Raw genomic sequence first — 13,440 nt, 5'->3', positions numbered from 1 at the left:
TTAAGAAGATTAATTGGATGGCTTGAGAAAAGTTTTGTCGTCCAAAACGGAAGTGGTCTTAGGTTTCGAAATTTTTCATCTTGGTCTTCTAGCTAAGCAAGGCTGGAAAATAATACATGAGCCTTCTTCTCTTGTGGCACGACTGCTTAAGGCCAAGTATTTCCCTAATCCCTCGTTCATGGAGACGGAGCTTAAACCGAATGCGTCATGTGTGGCGAAGCATTTGCACGAGGAGAGAGGTAATTATAGGGGATCAAGATGTCAAGTTGGTGATGGACGTTCCAGTAAAATTTGGGAAGAGCAATGGTTACCACTACCATCGAATTTCCAAATTTCTCACCTAAGCCGGAGAGGATGGACATCTCATTTGTAAATGATCTTATCAGTGGGAGCGGGAGCTAGAATTTGCCTCTCATCAACTCTCTGTTCTCTGTAGTGGAGGTAGATTTGGTTCGTTCTCTACCACTGGGCAAACTTCCTACCAACAATAGCTTGGTTTGGCATTTTGACAAAAAGAGTAGGTTTTCTATTAAAAGTGCTTATCACGTGGCCTAGGAATACATTACTCCTCCGTCCGCTTCGTCTTTAACATCTGCACCTCGGTCCACTAACACTGATTTTTGGGATAGGCTTTGGAAATCATGTATTCCTCCCAAGGTTAAAATGGTTGTGTGGCGAGTACTATCTGACACCATTCCTTTTTGGATATAACTTGTGCAAACGACGTCTCCAGGTGGATCCTTCTTGTGCTCTCTGTGGTGCTCAAAATGAAACCACCTGCCACCTGTAATCGAATGCCTTTTTTCTAAGTGTGTGTGGATTTCATCACCCTTGGGCCTCCGACCACCTCATTGTCGACCGGTTTACTATTGGAATGGGCATCTCAAATCTCCCTCAATTTGCAACCTGCTCAATTTGATTGTATGTTGATGTTGATTTGGGCAATATGGACATCAAGGAATTCTAAATTCTAGGGGCTTGATTTGTGCCCTAAACCTCAAGTGGATGCGAGTCGTGCGATGGATTGGTGTCAGGAGTTTCTGAGAATTAACCACACTTCTACTTCGGTTGATCGTTGGGCGGTAGTGCCACGGTAGTCAAGGCCTCCTCCGAATAGACTCAAGGCTAATGTGGATGGGGTGTGGGTTCCAAACTCAACTGTTGGTGGTGTGGGTGTGGTAATCCACGACTCTGATGGAGGCTTTATTGGGGCTGCCTCATTTAATTTTCAGGAGGTGTTCTCTCCTGCTCAAATCGAAGCGTTGGCGGTTAGAGTTGGCTGAATATAGTTTTTGAGAGCGATTTACTTCAGATTGTTTCCACATTGAATGATTCTTCTACTAATTTGTCAACTATTGGACCTATCATAGAAGATGCCAAGCTCTTTATGGAAATGATCGCTAAAGTTTCTATTGCCCATGTTCGCCCGTGGTGCCAACTCTGTAGCCTATAGAATTGCTAGGTTTGCTCTTCATTCGGAGAGTAATTGTACTTGGTTTGGCAATCCTTTTCTGTTTATTTGTGATCATCTAGAGGAGGATCTCCTTTTTCCTTGTACTATTTAGCCTAGTTTATGGCCTTAGAATGAAATATATCGTCTTTTTATCAAAAAAAAGAACTCATTTTTATTTGAATGGAGCCTCAGATTTGATAGTAGTTTGTGCATGGCTCATAGCCCCTTGTTGTGAGTATTTTATTTTTTTCTTTCCAATTATTATTATTAAGGGAAGGGCGGGGTGAGTTTAAACTATTACATTGATTTAATGAAAGAGTTGTTCCAAACCTGAAACGCATGGGGAGAAATCCAACAAAGTATCTACTAGGATAGTAGACCACATGATCCAAGTATATTTACAAAAATCTCATATTTGTTAAAAAGAAATTAAAAAAACATTGCCTAAGGTAATCACCATTTATTATTGGGAACTTTAACGAAAAGCTCATGATACTGTTAACTTTAACAAAAAAACACATTTTTACATTAAAAAGTCAATTCTGATACTATTCACTTTACCATTTATTTTGTCCTTATCGTTAAAACTCAAAGTTTTCAAGCCATTTTCATTAGTTTTTCTTTTATTATTAGAGCACTCCAAATCTCCAATGGATTGATTTATGAACCCACCTCACTCCTAACTGTCAATGTAAATCATCAACATAGTATATAGGAAGAGGATTCTCTCCGGATCCACTTTGTAAAAATCTTAGGGATCCCCAAATCTGGATGGGATCCAATTCCATATACACATACATTGATTAGAAGATCAATAATCAAACCTTTCATATATAAGCGAAATATTCACGCAAGATCTCAAAGTCCTATTCTCGCGTCAGCGAAAACGACCGTGCACTATACCTCATCGTAATCGGTGGTGACAATAATTCGAGTCCTCTAGAAACTGTTACAGTGCATCCTAAATTGTGATAAGTTAATATCATGTTCCATGGTGGTCAATGGTGATTTTAGTGGCATCACACGGACAGAAATTACTCCATTTTGTGGATGTACGTAAGCTACGGCAGTGAGCAAATGTGATGCACGCATGCACAAAATCAAAGCTACAAATGGTCAATTCTATATTTACTTTGATTTATATAAAAAAAAACTACATTGTTTAATTCCAAAGCACGACTGATCATTTTTAATGAATTGCATATTTAATCTTCAATACAATTCCCAGCTGATGATGTCATTAATATCTCCTTCTTAATGAAATTATCTCCCTTTATATGATAAATTTTATCAAATTGTCACACATGCACTTTCGAATTTGATAGAAATTAGTTTAACGAAAACCCTAAACTAGACGATTTGAATAGTAAAATACCTCTTGTTGTCCCTCAATTAATTAATTATATATATATATATATATAAAACAATATGTCTTCGATTTCCCTAAAACAGTCTCCAACTATTCTTATGGGCCAATGATTTTACAAGATATCTAATATTGTCAAAATTAGAACAGACTAAAATTGTGCAAAGCAGTATTTTGATTAGCTATTTTGTGGATATGCATGTTTCACTTCCACATGTTTGCACTTCAATGTAGGCTAATTGTCTCCTCGTACAATCGAGATTCTTCTGTCCCATGTATCTGCGGCAGCTGACAGAAAAGTCTCACACATTATTGTCCCTGGTGCCGCGCCGACAAAGCAAACAAATAACGTTGGGCGTCGTATATGAAAAGTTGACAGTTGCAGGACTTCTATTTTCAAATTCACGTTCTCAAGCCCAAGACTTTGGCGATTATGGTGGCTGGAGATTCCTTTTTCAAAATAAAGCAATTGTTGTTGCATTGATTGATCTAGGAATGATACCGCCACCAATGGTGATTGATCGAAACTCCAGTAGGTAGCTTCTTTCTCAAGGAACCGTACGTACCAATCTACACCATGCAAACCACCAAACTCCGTGTTGGCATACGTGATGAGCTTGACAGAACCAATAGGAACTTCTCGAATTTTTTAATTTCTTATTTTCACACTTTGCTATTTCCTACAATGGTTTTTGGGGTAATCTAAATGATGTGCTCGGCACAAAGGCCTATCGATCAGGTAAGTTCGGAACTTCTTTGATTCATCCTATCGGCTGTGCTCATCCCAAATAGATATTATATCTTCTAGATTTTGTAAATTGATTTATATTATTATGATGATGTTTTAAGTTAATAAAATAAAGACGTATGTATATTTTTATCTACATGCTTTTATTTCATTAGCACATGAGATGTCACATAGCTATACACCAGTATCAGAGGTCTCAATAATCCAACCTTAGCTCTCGTATTTGACCAATAATAATTAAGGGAAGGAAAAATTTTATGTTACATCCAGTTGTTGAAGTTAGAGAAGTGGAAAAATTTTATGTTACATCCAGTTGTTGAAGTTAGAGAAGTGGATGATATTATGTATAGTTCAATGTACATATATACCTAAGGTTACTTGATTTACAAAAATAAAAGCATGACAAGTCCAAACCCTAATATAGAGATATTTTTACACTAAGAGTGGGTAACAAGTTTATATCGAATTGTGGACAAAATTACGTGTAAAGCAAAATCCAATTGTGGACAAAATTAACTTACTAAAAAGATTAATTAGGCAACGTTGAAGGACTTCAGAATTCATTGGACTTAGACGACAAGCAGGAGGAGACGCAAAACTAGAAAAGTAAACTACAGCAGTGAGCAAATGTGATATACGCAATTACGCAAGCACAAAATCAAAGCTACAAATGGTCAAGTCTATAGTATGATTTATATAGAAAAAGACTATATATATAGGGACACTTTGGATACAGTCCCTAACTACCAATGTTCTTTGATTGAAATCTTTGTGGTTTTTAGTTTTTTATCGAAGTCCCTGACATTAATATAATAATGTATTTCTATGTAGTCTATTATATTTTTAACTTAAAAATGAAATTTGTCACATCCTGGCCCTGGATACCAAATTGTCACATCCCAGCCCGGGCCGGGATGTGACAATTTGGTATCAGAACCAATCCCTAGTCGGAAGTGTGTTGATGATGACGTCGGGCCCCTAAGGGGGGTGGATTGTGAGATCCCACATCACCCAAGGGAGTGGATCCTGTAAGCCTTATATGTATATTCTCATCTCTTTCTAGCACGAGATCTTTTGGGAGCTCACTGGCTTCGGGTTCCATCGTAACTTCAAAGTAAGGCGAGTTCGTGCGAGAGCATTCCCATGATGGGTAACCCACTGGGAAGTTCTCGTGTGAGTTCCCAGAAACAAAACCGTGAGGGCGTAGTCAGGGCCCAAAGCGGTCAATATCGTGTTACGGCGGAGGCGAGGCCCGGATGTGGTGGGGGCCCGGGCCGGAATGTGACAAAATTTGTAGTTATTTATATTAATGAGATTTAAAATAAAACCCCATAATTTATGGGATTAAAAATATTAAAGATAAATTATACTCTCCAATATATTTTGTGTGTGTGTGTGTGTGTGTGTGTGTAGACACATAGGTACGTTCATAAAAATCATTGTACCGAAACATGGGTACATTTTTTTTTTTAAATTGATATTAGGCTTAATAACATTATATATATATATATATATATATATATATATATATATATATTCTTCTATTAACTTGACATAGATACATTCTCAAATCAACGAATTAAAATGTACCCATATATGACACACCCCGACCCGGAATGTCTACTAGAACTCCGAATCAAGCTGTGTTGGCCGACACCTGGAAGGTGACGAAACCATAAAGTATAGTGATGTGGAAAATATGAATAATTTTAAATCTAAAGGTGCCTAAATACAAGAGTGCGCGGTGAGCGGGTATGAACCTATTTTACACGTGATGACAGAGCATAAGCAAAGCACAGTAAGGTAAGATAAAGATTATACCATCATAGGTAGCCACCTATACTAGGATATGCCAATAATCCTCGTTGATACAGAAGCTCAACTACTAAAACTTGGAGGGGCAAAAAACAGAAGGGTGAGTGGGCAAAAACAAAACATTTGAAAACATATTTATCTTTATGAACATAATAACCCATCTCCATAAAACCCGTATAGTTTTCGGAAAATCATACTATGTATAACTATGAAACCAAATGCAAATCAATAGTAAATCCATAAATATTCCAAATCACTACATATCAACAGCAACATAATAAAATCAGGTGCTCATCAATCTATGCTGACACACAAGTCGGAGTTGTCTAATGCAACCTATACGACTCATAAATCAATCTATGATAACACACGAGTTGGAGTTGCCTAATGCAACCTGTACAACTCATAGGCAACCTGTACATCAGTGTCGAAGTTACTTATTATTACAACATGTACGACAATGTCGGAGTTGCCTATTATTGCAACTTGTACGACAGTGTCAGAGTTGCCTATCTCAACATGTACGACAGTGTTGGAGTTGCCTATTATTGCAACATGTACGACAGTGTCGGAGTTGCATAAAACATAAATATAGTCATGCTATAACTCAATCATTTCAAATAACACCATAAACTCACATAAACTTACATGCGCGTCCCACATTCACCTTAGCACTTCAAGGCATTCACAACAATTATATGCAGGTAATATGCATATGGATATGCCATGATGCAATCTAAAACTCAACCATATCATAGTATTTTAATATATATATATATATATATATATATATATATGACATGGCATAAAATGCATAAATCAATTTAAAAGCATTTGTGGAACTATCAATCATATATGTACTATAAAAGGAAAAGACTCACTCACATGAAGTCCGCGCTACATTTCCCTAGCATCAATATCGAGGCGTCACGAACCATCGTCACCTAGAACAATTATCAAATAACGTCTCAAAATTCTTATCGATAGAACACGTAACTTACATAAAATACATCACCAAGTACATTCTAAAATGATTTGAAACACATTGACCAAAAGTCAACCGTTGGTCAAAGGTCGACGGTAGGGTCCACAATCTTATGTAACTCAATCCAGAAGATTCACACTTCGGATTTCCGATCCTTAACTTCCAAAGATCCACATTATACTTCTAGAACATCATACTAAAGTTTCATTGAGATCCAACGGTTGCTTTTAGAACATCATACTATGGTTCTCAAATATTACGTACTATAATGTATTAAAGTTAGTGACGATCCAACAGTCAGATCGTGATTGCTATATTGTTTAAGTGGCAGACCTTAATGGAACTAAGTTCAAACGACGGAATTTCATCAATCGGACTTCACATATGGAATAGGAGTATCAAATTTAGCCAAGGAATGTCAGGGGATGCCTCGGCCCATGCACCACAGCATGTGCCACCGCAGGTGGCGGTCGGCCGCCCCGGCTCTTTGGAAAATCCAACTATTTCCAAAAATTACCAAAATTTACAAGAATGAAGATCTTAATAAGTAGAGCAATTTTTATACCTGTGGCCAACTCTAATTTGGCTAAGAAAGGCTCCAAATTGACATGAACCCTCTGGAAACCCTTGATTTGGGTAGTTGTTGATTTGTCACCAAAACGAACTCTGATGCCTCATCCAAGGCTTGGGCCTTACTCCTGGAGTTAAGAGAAGTCTTTTGGTGGTGGTCATCGACGGTGAAGCTCGTCGGAGCCACCAGAAAAATATTAAAGCCGCCTAAAAGGTTGTGGGCTTTGTGGCTTCAAACTGGAAAATGGGAAAGAAATTGGGAAATCTAACACTACAGAGATGTAGGGCTCGTCAAGTGTTTTCCATGGACACCAAGATCTCCCTAAACAGAGTTCGTATGAAGGAGATATGAGCAGTCAAGTTGTTGAGTCGGGTGGAGAAACCAGGTTTGGCATGTTCTCTCCTTCTTCCTTCCCTCATTTCCCTCATTTCCCTTCTCTCCTTCTCATCCTAACCGTCCATCTCTCACTTCCTTATTCAATATCAGCCACACACGTGGCTCATCCCATTACTCTAGATTTTTTGGAGCCTTCCAATTAAATGGTAAATTATCTATTTTGCCCTCCACATCACTCGTTAATAACTCCTTCATTATAACTCCACCTCACGAATGGTCAGAAAATACTACTACGTAGATATGGAAACTAATGCACCAGAGCAGCAAAAACTGAACTATGCCATGTCATAATATGTCAGCAATAATAAATGTAAGCCAGGTGTGATAGTATGCCAGTCGGAGTCACCTGACGTGACCTATACGACTGCACTTGTAGCTCATCAATCTAGGCTAGGACACGAGTCGGAGTCACCTAGCATGACATGTACGACAGGCTGAGTATAAATATGTACGCTCAAGTGCTACGATCATTTGAAGGTTGTGCGATGATTCGCTAGTCACCTACGAGTCGAAACCATCTATTGTGGTCTGTACAACAAGCTAGCACTAGACTTGGATCCAAGGTAAGCATGCAGTGCGGGAGGTGAACGATCACGTGAGAGTTGTGCCCTAATCCCTGGGCAAGAGTACTAATACAAGGTGCAACCCTGATGAGCTCTAAATAAATATATGCATACCAATGCAACACAACCCATTCAATCACATCATACTCACCTGAAGCTTACTTGAGTCTCCATAGCATCACATAATGTAATTCACAAGTATAACAGTGCAATACTCAAAGTTCAATTCATTACGACATGGCATTCAAAGCATAAATCATTTAAGAAAACGTTCGGGAAACCATATCATATATATATATATAGAAAGAAAATGCCCACTCACCCTTCTGTTTTGCGTCCCTCCAGGTCCTAGGTAGTTGTACATCTTGATGGCTCATGAGGACTTCTCGGCAGTTCTGATGATATACTAAATAAGTGTAGGGACCTTCTCCCTGTATTGTATAATTAGCAATTAGTTGGTTTGACTGCACTATGGATTGCCTATGCTTTGAATACTTGTATTTGGTACTTTATCACTTTCACGCACTTATTTATTATGACTAGTTAAATTAGCTTTGGTTGGTTTTTAGTTATTCGCATTTACCTATTACTATCATCATTTCTGTTATGCACTTGGCTACATCACCCTCACATGATGACCATCACGTCTCGACCTCGGTTGAGGTGTGTCAGTTTAGTATTAGAGCCAATCCTTGGTCGGAAGTGTGCCACTCTGCAGTGTGGTATGAGTGTGCCGAGGAGGACGTTGGGCCCTTAAGGGGGTAGATTGTTAGATCTCACATCGCCTAGGGGAGTGGATCATCTATGCCTTATATGTACATGCGCACCTCCATATAGCACGAGGCATTTTGGGAGCTCACTGGATTCGTGTTCCATCAGAACTCTGAAGTTAAATGAGTTCGCGCGAGAGGAAATCCCAAGATGGGTGATCCACTAGGAAGTTCTCATGTGAGTTCCTAGAAACAAAACCATGAGGGCGTGGTTGGGGCCCAAAGCAGACAATATCGTGGTACGGCAGAAGCGAGGCTGGGATGTGACAACATAGGTTTAAAAATGGATTAGAGAAAAGATTGAATGAATTTTATATAAAAAATGGGTACATTTTATATTAAAAAAATGGTACATTTTTCATATGACAAATTGGTATATTAAAAAAATGGGTACATATCAATTTTTTTATAAAACTTTAATGGGTACAAACTTATTCTAATTTTATTTTTTTATATTTTAGAAATGTTGAATTGAAAATTAATTAGGAGTTTAATAAGGGTATGAGTATTAAAATTCTAAATCAATTACTAATTTTTATTATAAAAATTATGTAACTTACATGTAATTCATTAATATATTAGTGATTGGGACCTTGATCAAAATTTAAAAACTAATAAGGTCTTAATCAATGAATATTAGAAACTAGGGACCAGATACTAATTTTTCCTATTTAATTTCAAAGAACGACTCATATTTAATTAATATTCAATACAATTCCTAGCTGATGATGCGATCAATGTCTTCTTCTTAATGAAGTTATCACCCACTAGTTAAAGAAACTACTTGCACGACTATACTTTACGCAACGATGCAGATTTTGTTGCCCAAGTGACCTTTACACGACAAAGTAAGGATATCATCGTAAGATGACTTTGCACAACGAATTGGATCATTCGTCTCGCAATCTATAGGAACAAATGCGGTCAAATGAAGATTTGGCATCAAATTATTGCGTGATGAATTCAAACTTATGCGAGAAAAATATCTTTTGCGTTGTTGGTACTACTCGACAAAGACTATCCTTCGTCGCGCAATGCATTTGAAATGGTCGGTGAAACATTTTAGGGTTACGATCTTTTATCAACGTTATATGTATAGCAGTAGCTGTCTCTCCCTCACTCATCTTTCTTCAAATTCCTCCTCCACTCCCTCCATCTCTCTCAAATTCATCCTCCACTCCCTCCATCTCTCTCCATCTCCATCTCCATCTCCACCTTTATCTCCTTTCCTTCCTCGTTCTATCCCTCTCTATTCGATAAACGATTTGATTTTGTATTTAAAATTTTCAATTGTGAATTCAAACTAACAAAATTAAATTTGTTTTTTTAAGATTATCGACGAAGAATGAATTTGAAGGTATTTTATTCGCTAATTTATTTCTTATTAATTTAAGTTATTTAATTTATTTATTTTTGTAATTTTTGGATTTAATTTATTTGTATGTTAATACTTTTGTACATCACGTACAAACTGTTTTGTATTGCATGAAGTTAATAGTACTTCCCTTGTACACTTTTGTTTAAGAAAAGCTTAGTTTTCCGTTTGAGAATTAGTTGAATTTCGCGTATGGATGTTAAGGCATGATTGCGGTCCTTTTTTTTTTTTTTTTGTAGTGTAATGAAATTATCTCCTTCTCCTTTCATAGCATAAATTTTATCTAATTGTTGCACATGCACTTTCAGATTTAAGTGACTTTGTATAGAAATGATTTTCAACGAAATACCTAAAACTAAACGAATTGAATAGTAAAATACATCGTGTTCTCCTTGAATTAATTTTTTTTTTTTTTTAAGTTTTTATCTCCAATGGTCCTTGAGATTGACCAAACTCATCATTTTGGCCTCAAATCAATCAATATCGTCCCTGACATTCACCCCGCACATCAATTTGGTTCTTCCGTTTAGTTTCCGCCAACTAGTTCTGTTAGTTTGCATGTGGGACCACAAATCCAATAAAATACTAACATGTGGATTACACAAAAGAAGGGTTTTTATCACAAATAGTCCCTGGCATTGATCAAACTCCTCATTTTGGTCCCTGAGTTTCAAAAATCAATCAATTTGGTCCTTGACTTTCACTATTGCACATCAATTTAGTCATTTTGTTAAAATTTCGTCAATTTTTTTGTTAATGTGATAATATGGTCCTACTGGTCCAATCATATGGCGCCACATGAATTAATTATAAAATAAAAAAATTAAGATTTAAAACTAAAAGTACTATAAGAATTAAAAAAAAAAAACTAAAAGGAATAAAAAGACATCATCTTCCTCATCTAGGTATGCTCAAAAAGAAAAGGAACACACCATGACACCACAAAAGCTCTTGTCGTCCGTGAACTCACTTCTCTCTCTAGTTGGTTATAATTCTATCAAATTCAAATTAAATTTGGATTCGATTTTATCAAATTTAGATTGAATCATATTTTCCAATCGGGATTGTGGGATGCAAGAGAAATGTCAGTGCGGAATACTCGCCCGTTGGTTCACTTTAAAAAAATTAGTTTCTTATAGTTAATCCATGTGGCGGCATACAATTGGACCAGTAGGACCATATTACGACACTAACAAAAAATATTGACAAAATTTTAACGGAATGACTAAATTGATGTGCAGTAGTGAAAGTCAGGGACCAACTTTATTGATTTTTGAAACTCAGGGACCAAAATGAGGAGTTTGATCAATGTCAGGGACCATTTGTGATAAATATCATTCTTTTGTGTAATCCATGTGTCCCCATTTTATTGGATTTGTCGGTCCCACATGCAAACTAACAAAAATAGTTGACGGAATCTAAATGGAATGACCAAATTGATGTGTGGTGGTGAATGTGAGGGACAACATTGATTGCTTTGAAAGTGAGGGACCAAAATGATGAGTTTGGTCAATCTCAGGGACCATTGGTGATAAAAACCCAAAAAAAAAAAAAATACTTCTTCGATTTCCTAAAACAGTACCCCAACTATTCTTATGGACCAATGATTTTACAAGATATCTAATATAGTTCCAATTGGAAATATCCTAATATTGTGCTAAGTGGTACTGTGATTAGCTATTTTGTGGATATGCATGTTTCACTCCCACATGTTTGCACTTCAATGTTGGCTAATTGTTCCCTCGTACAACAGAGATTATTCTGTCTCATAGAATTTGAATGGGATAGCATGAATTAGCATGCATCACAGCGATGAATTATTCAGCGGAACGTACTGCATTATTTCGGCGCAATGGTTTGAATTAAAAGAAATTTTGTACCTCTTGAAAGTTGACTCTGAAGAATTTGTCGAGCGCATGCAAAGTCGGATCATATGTGAATATAGCTAAACTTGAACCCTCAGGTCACCGCCCACTCTTAATTCTTCTTGTTCGTCCAAAAGCAAGACGAGAAAAGATGTGTTGTCTGCACAACTGCAAAAAGTTTTTTAGTGCAGTGCCTGCATGTTGCAATGGTGAAATTGTCGGGGAAGTAAATTACAAATATGGGATTTTAGCAAAAGTAATCGGTATTTGCCTAACCCAATAAAGAAAGGCATATTTGTCAATTTGCTCCAAACTTGTATAGAATTTTCAATTTCTTCCCTAAACTTTTATTTTAACCAATTATCTTCCTGAACTTTTATAATTAGCCAATTTTCACAATAATTATAAGAATTACCCTCGTGAACTTTTATAAATAGTCAGTTTCTCAAGACGCTAAATTATATAAATTTTTATCCAATTTTCCACCCATTTTGATCATTCAAACAGGGATAAAAGAATAGAAAATTGAATAGATGAAAATTGGATGAAAAATATTAAAATCGAACATTGAGGGAATTGGCAATTTATGCTAAAGTTAAATTTCATGGGAAAATCAACTAATTAAAAGTTCAGAAAAGAAATCGACACGATAAAAGTTTGAAGGCAAACCGACAACCTCTAAAAAATTGAGTACTTCAATTTTGAGGTTCAATTTGAAGGAAATATTTGTGAAAACTAGTTTATTTGATAAATAAAATGTGGAATCATGCTTGTATGCACTTAAGAACAAAAATTTACCCATGAAATTCAAGGCCTAGTAATTGTGGTGAACCAAGACTCAACTCAATAACAAAGTAAGTTGAGAAATATTATACCTTTATTGATTCCTCTTTGCATAAGCAAAGGCTAATCACCCAAGAGAGAGGGTCTTCATTCCTTACTTCTTAGCTCCATGAATTTCTTGGAGGAGGATGGATGAATGGATTCTCCAAGTTCCCAAGAAAGCGAACCTCTAAGTTTCCACACCAATGAGGGACTTGAAGACGAGATGAGTGACCTTGGAGGAGGATTCATACTAGCCAATCCCCTCCAAGGGGGCCAGCCTCCTGTAGAGAAAATGAAAGCTTTTGTTCTCTCCAATTTCCTCAAAAGAGAACCCCAATGAATTTTGGCAATAAAGTCCTTTATATAGTCACTTCAATTAAGTGACAAAAGAACCAAAAAAACCTTTCATCCATAATATGGCCAGCCTTCTAAAGGCTTTGGGCTATTTGGGCCCTTTTGAGTCTTTAGTCATTAAGTTGTCATGCAACTTAAGTTAATGGTTTGACGGTTCTAAGCCCAATGGGCCTTGAGGTCCAATAATTACTCCAAAGCTAAAACGAATTTATTCGTTTGATTAATCAACATATTAATTAATCATAGCCATAAATAATTAAACCATTTAATTATCCTTACTCATCTCTGTTGTTTCTTCAATCTCTACCTTACTCGGTGTATGATCCATTAGGTTCCTTTTAGCAAGGCAGTGGG

Source organism: Malus sylvestris, chromosome 6 (assembly GCF_916048215.2).
Source record: "Malus sylvestris chromosome 6, drMalSylv7.2, whole genome shotgun sequence".
Taxonomy (NCBI): Eukaryota; Viridiplantae; Streptophyta; class Magnoliopsida; order Rosales; family Rosaceae; genus Malus; species Malus sylvestris.
Note: the sequence above shows the minus strand (reverse complement) of the source record.